The sequence below is a fragment of the Tupaia chinensis genome, unplaced genomic scaffold (assembly GCF_000334495.1).
Source record: "Tupaia chinensis unplaced genomic scaffold, TupChi_1.0 Scaffold000362_1, whole genome shotgun sequence".
In the NCBI taxonomy this organism is placed as follows: domain Eukaryota; kingdom Metazoa; phylum Chordata; class Mammalia; order Scandentia; family Tupaiidae; genus Tupaia; species Tupaia belangeri.
Genome location: NW_006159859.1, coordinates 4731671 through 4738521, shown reverse-complemented (window position 1 = coordinate 4738521; position 6851 = coordinate 4731671). Strand labels below are relative to the sequence as shown.

General features: G+C 43.3%; 1 long non-coding RNA gene across 1 annotated transcript in view; it reads left to right on the top strand.

Annotated features, from left to right (window-relative positions):
• The window catches only part of LOC102482525 (uncharacterized), a 22479-nt gene extending 17451 nt beyond the window's left edge, over positions 1-5028 (top strand). The window contains exon 3 of the long non-coding RNA XR_001370700.2: positions 4456-5028. This is a non-coding gene — a long non-coding RNA (uncharacterized LOC102482525). The remainder of the gene's footprint in view (positions 1-4455) is intronic.
• The last annotated feature ends 1823 nt before the right edge of the window (positions 5029-6851 follow it).

Below are 6851 nucleotides of genomic sequence, written 5' to 3'. Positions count from 1 at the left end.
GGAAGGGTGCTGGTTTGAGGAAATGACAGCAAGTCCTGTCTTATGCACATTAAGCTGAAGCTGTGGTGATGCATCTGGCCTTCAAGCAGTGGGAAATAGACATGGGAAATCAGGGATGGGAAATCGGGGCAGAGACAGAGACTATAAATGACCTGCCAAAAGTCAGCGTGCACACAGGTCAGAGAGCCAGAGCAGAGCTGTGGGGAACATGAGAGCCAAAAGAACAGAAGAAAGAGAGTGTAAGAAAGGATAGTCAGACAAGGGAGAGGAGAGCCAGGCTGATGCATGAGACAAGAGCCAATGAATTCTCAACAAGTCAGAGGCTTGATCGCCATCACGAATGGCACAGTAAGCATCCATATCAGGAAATCAGGACCAACCAGCTACTCAAGAGGAAGCAAATGGTCACTGATGTTCACCTGCAGAAGGCAACAGTACCTAGGACAGAAATTCAGGGAAAGCCAGGGAAGACCACATCAGATGTCATCTTTATGTTTTGGTTCAGAACCCATTTTGGTGGTGGCAAAACAACTGGGTTTGGCGTGTGTGACGATTCCCTGGACTATGCAAAGAAACATGAACCCAAACAGACTTGTAACACATGGCCTGCATGAGGAGAAAAAGACCTCAAGAAAGCAGTGGAAGGAACACAAGAACCGAATGAAGAAAGTCAGGGAGACCGCAAAGGCCGATGTTGGTGCTGGCCAAAAGTCGGAGTAAAGATCCTGCAATGACTACTTGCAGTGATTGTGCAAATTCTTCACAAGAGGATTCATAAACTAAAAGTTTTCCAAAAAAAAGAAGAAGAAAGAGGTACATACCAGTGCCACTGATGGGTCAGAGTAGGATAGCAAACTAGAAGGGTCATGTGATTGACCCAGAAGACTTCTGGAGTCCTCATAGAGAATGACTGAAATAGAATACTGGTGACAGAATCCAGAGTTACAAAGATAGTAGGAAAAAGAAAAGGAGGGCCAGCCGATGGCATGGTGGTTAAGGTGGCTGGATCTCACATGGCCAGTCGACAATTTGAATCTTGCACCTGGTGGCTTGAAAGACATGCGGGATGCACATGTGTGCCCAAAATCCTGAAAGGAGAAATGGAGGGAAAGGGATTGTGGTGTGGCCAACCCCATGGGGTGGGGGGGTGATATCTCTCTCTCTTTGGCTAGCTCACATACTCTCTAGCCAAAACTGAAAAAAAAGAAAAGGACATTAAATAGAAAAAAGTACAGGATTCCAGGACATTGTTCACCAAAGAAAGAATGAACAACCAAAGAGCAGCATACCTGACATTTTACATCACATAGGACATGACAAAAATCTTTAATGCTTTTAAAGAAACTAGAATTCTTAATAAAATTTCTAAACCGCTTTTCCTGAGAAATAATTCTTTTTTCTATAGATTATCCTAAGAAAAGCTAATGGCCAGTCTCTGAGATTCTCAGATGTTTTCCAAATACAATTTTGTTATATGTAATTATCCTCATTAATAGATGGACCAGGTACCTGAACACACATGTTACCACACCAGGAGATCTAAAACCCCAACCACGCTTTGTACAGGACAGGCCTATGGGAGAGCAGTTAGTTACTCCACAGGGAGGTCCACAGACAATGCCTTCCTCATGAGCTGCCATTTAGTGAGTACTCCTTGAATAAAGGATGCTGAGACTTCTAGGATATTTATTTACGTGGAGAAGTCCTGGTTCCTAACTTAAAGTATAAGCATCTTCTCACGTTTCCTAAGTTATAACAGAGAATAATCCACTCACAGAATCTAACCACATTATTACTACTCTGTACAAATTTCATTTAAGAAAAACAATAATATTTCTGTTTGGCTAATTTGAGTTATTGTTTAATTACAAATTTTCATTATAAATAAATGCATAGTTTAATTATAAATTCTTCTCATTCAATTATACCTAAAACATAACACATAATATTCATATACCTTTTCTTCATTTTTTTTTAATGTCCTAAATACCTTAAAAATCTATGAACCTTTCCTTCCAGAATTCCAGTGTAGATATTAGGTTAATTTAAGGAAGGCAACAGCCCCCAACATACGCATGCACGTATGCACATACACACATAATGAGTTTCTGTAAATAAATCAGCAATTATTAAGGATACACTGGTCAGGTCAAAAGTCACCTTGTACAGGAAGAGTGACATAGGACAGCCTGGGATGAGACATAAGTTAATTTCTTATGTCTCATTTCTTCAAACTAAAAATATCCCATAAAAGTTTAGAATGAGACTAGTCTGGCTTCTAAGAATCACAGTCTATGGCCCAATGGGTGAAGTCCCCAAGGAGTCACCATTCTTTCCTTCCTCTCCTATATTCCTGTGGTTATAAATAACTTAGCCTCCTTGGCAGTAATTATTAGAGGATGAGTTTGATAGGAAAAGAGAACGCAGGAGCTAACCTATTTGTGGATATAACAAGGAAATACTGAAAATCATGGTGCCACTATTGCATTTTCTAATCTACAACTGTTGGGTTGACAAAAAAGCCATGACATTTTTGCATAGAAAAAAAGTGGACCCACAGGTAGTGTGCTGGTTAAGGGCACTGGACTCCCTCATGGCCCAACGCAATGCAAGCCCCGGACCTGGCGGCTTGCTTTCTCACTTTCTCTCTCTCACTCCCTCTCGTGTCAAATTAAAATTAATTAATTAACTTTAAAAAAATAAAAATACAGAAAATAATGTGTCATGACTTTTCTGACAACCCAATAAAATGCTACACTGATAATCACTTGCCCACATTACTTTGCAAATACCCAAGCATTATCTAGTGAGATATCAAAACTAAATACAAACCCAGATCCCTGATGTCAGAGCACCAACAATGACCAGCTCAAAACCCAAACAGAACAAAACACACTTGTTTGGCTAGAACATGCTAATGAGGTAAAGATGTGTGCCCAGAATGGGTAGGTTTGCCTTGCTTGCTTCACAGACTTGGCCCAGGCCAGCCTTCTTACAGATGTGCGCTACAGAACAAAGAGGCCAAAGCGGTGCACGTGGAAAATCAACACACTCTGGAACTGGAAAAACAAGCAAAGACCGAGGCACGTGGGTCGCTACCCTCTCGTGGCACCGGCCTCTCGTGATGGGAAACCAGTAGCTCCAGTAACGCGAGACCTTACAGCGATGCTTTCAACCTCCCTGATGGTGATTTCTCAGAATCAATGTGGAGATGAATAAAGTCAATTTTATGCTTATAATGTATAAAAGATGGTTCTTGTTTTATTACATCTGTAACATTTTATTTTCAAATTAAAACTTTAAAATCATGACCATCCATGTAGAGTGTCATCATAAATCAAAATGAGAATACTTAGAACCCTATTCTTACCACCCCCCTCCCCGTCAGAGTCGAATTACATAATGGCCCTTTTATAAACACAACGGAAACCCTCAAGGCATGTCATCAGGGGACAGTGCCTCTTCTAGGCTGAAGTCACTTGGCATCGAACTCATTTCAAAGGCTCCTAAGGTGTGGTAAGATCTATGACTCATGGATTATCCTTTCATTGCTGTCCCGATTACATGATCTGTAGGATTAAATGAGCTATTAGACTCTGACTTCATTTGTGTACTGCACCCAAACAACCTTACAGTAAATACTGTGTTTATTAAGGCAAATTAGGGGGACCTGCTTACCAAATAGAACCAAAAAGAGGTGAAGGGAGGGAATCTGCTCTGATGAAGTCGATGATTCCATTCACACAAAGGCAGGGATGAACTGAAGCAAAGATGGCTTTGTCCAATACCCAGGAATGGGGGGCCACCAAGGACTGGCGAGAGCTCCTGGGGATGAGGGTGGCCATCTCAGGACCATGAGATGGACAGAGCCTCACCAAGGAGGCCCAGAAGGTGCTCTTGGTGATCACAGGGAAGGGAGCCATGAGGCCTAGGAAGGGCAGGCCCAGAAGGCAAGAGGCTAGGCAGGCCAGAAGCTAGTCCAGGATAATAAAAGAGCACCCAGCAGGTGAGCTCAGGAACGGTGTCTTCTCTGAACTTCGGAATCCTCTTCTATAAAACAAGACCGGTGAACCAGAAGGTCTAAAGCCTCCTCTGAATTTCTCGAGTCTGTGTTTTGTGACTGGATCACATGGGCCCCGAGCAGTGGTGAGGAGCACAGGGCAAGCTCCACCTGGCCCCCTTCCCTGCTCCACTCCGGGGGTGCCAGGCCCCTCAGCCTCTCTACCTCCCAAGAGGAGCCTCAGGGCAGATTCAGCCCCTCCAACTCCCTTCCTCTTTCCCTCAGTGAGAGCATCTGGAACACATTTACTGCTCAAACGTACACAAGCAGCCTGTCTCTCTTCCATACTGCGCCACACGGTGTACGTGCTGCTGGGCGTGCAATGTCCTGGCTCTGCGTGTCTGCCTCAGGCTCACTACCTTAGAGTGCACACTGAATGTCACATGTTCCCACAGGCGTTGAGGACACACACCCAAAGGAAGGTGGGAGAGCAGCACACTGGCTGGAGAAGAGCGATTCTGCATGCACCTTCGACATCTGGATGTTATCACCTCTCACGTCCAGTAAAGGCTGGTCCGGGACTCTGATCGAAGCACCAGAAACCGAGGCCTTTTGAGTGAAAACAACTCCAAAGAATATCCAGGTGTGAACCTAAGCGGACCTCCAGCATCAATGAGAAGTTGGAAACGTTTGTGTGCAGTGTTCTCCTCCTCCTGTCTCAGAAAGTTCACCTGTTCTCTCCTGCGACACCCCCTTACCTTTCTATACCTGAGCCCGACTCCCTGTCTCACACCAGCACCCCATCGTTCATACCACAGCCTTCAAAACATCCCTCCCCAAGCTTCGGTCCTTCTGGCTAGCTTTGGGGGAAGAAATCGCATACATAATTTAATGCACACAGTGCTAAAGTCTGATAATGGCTGAACTCAGTTTTCTCAGTTATTTGCATTTTACAAGACATCTGGGGAGAAAAGATCATGCCGAAGGAATAAATTCCTAAAGACAGACTTTCAGGTCAACTGGACAAACAGTTGGAGGAATGAGAGCACAGGTTTTTCAACTTTTCAAACAGGTCCGGACATCTGGGCCGTAATTTAGCAGGAAATTGTGGCCCCTGTTAATCCTGCTTTTATCTCTCTGTATTTGTTGGTCAGTTTTGTTTGTTTGAGGGAGAAGTATGTGTAGTCCAGAGGAGATTGTTAAGTCATGTCCACAATCGTTCTTGTTACTAATCTGCCAGAAGGCACATGTGCTCACCAGAGAGAGAGACAGAGAGAGGGAGAAGGAGGAAAGCAACCTCCAAATGAGGCAGGAGCACATTGCCATTCCTTCTCCTCCACTTCTCCATCCTTTAAGGATTTGGGAATGTACAAACACGTGTCCGGCATGTTTTCAAGCCACCGGGTCTGGGATTCGAACTGCGGTCAGCCGTGTAGGATCCAGCTTCCTTCACCACCAGGCCACAAGTAGCCCAATTTTCTCTTTCTTACATCTTTGTCACTAGTCTTCTCCTGTTTTGGTCAACTGTCAGTATACCTTCGACATGTGAAAAACCCCACTGTACTTAAACTTAAGTCCAGGTTGAGCTACAGAAGTGGTCCAATTTCATCATTTTTAGGTTTGTATCCTTGTCAGCAAATTGCCTGGTAGAGGTATCCTTTTAAAAAAAAAAAAATCAGTAGTCTCCACACATCTAAATGGGATTTTATACACCTGTCCTTCACCTAGTTATAAAGCTGACAGGGTTCTCAATCTTAGAATGAATGACATTTGGGGTCAGAAGATCTGTTGTTGGGAGATAAGCCAGTGCCTTTCTGGAGTTCGGAAGCAACTCTGGTCTCTATCTGTCTGATGGATAGATGATCTAGTCTATCCATTAGATTCCAATAACACCCTTCCAGGTTTGACGACCAAAACTGTCTCCAGGCACAGCCAAATGTCCTCTGGGGGGCAAAATCACCCCCTTGTGAGAGCCACTAACTTAAAGATTAAAAGATGAAAATCCAACCCACAACTGGGAAGAAAAAGTCAACAGCTGTTTTTACAAGGGTGATAATTTAGCATGCAATTACAAATGCAGCCCTCTATAGTTTTATTCTATGGCAAACAGGGTAGCAAAAGTAGTGGTTAAGGGCTCTGGACTCCCACATGGTCCACCGCAGTTCATGTCCCGGACCTGGCAGCTTTCTCTCTCTCTCTCTCTCTCTCTCTCTTTCTCTCTCTCTCTCTCTGTCCCTTTCTGGTCAAGATAAAATAAATAAATAAATAAATAAATAAAACAATTATTAAAAAAATTAAAAGTTCCAAAGAAACAATGATTGAGCAACTAATAGAGTCTTGGGGAGGAGGAGAGAATTCTGGGAAGCCCCAAATATGTTTTTTTAAAGAATTATGTATTTTATTTATTCATTCATTTATTTTAATTTGACCAGAGAGAGAGAGAAGGTGAGAAAGCAAGCCACCGCGTCCAGAACTCAAACTGTGGTCGGTCACATAGGAGTGTTCAGGGCCTTAACCACCAGGCCACCTGCTATTCCCAAGCCCCAAGTATGTTCTTAATCTGGAGAAAGAAACTGTTTGGGACATTTGTGCACCCTGCCCTAATCAACTCAGCTAGCCTAGCAGACAACCACAGAACAAACTTCAAAGCAAAGATAATTCTGTGAAATCTATTTAGATTACCCGATTAGAGAAACAGCACTAACCCATACAGTATTGGATTAAAAACATCTTCTTCTTACTGGGTCAAGTGATCGGTACTTTTTAAAAATTATAGCAGGCCTGAAAAACTTAGACCTACATCTTTTGACCATTGCTTTTCTGGAAACAATGAAGACCCAGCTAATATAAA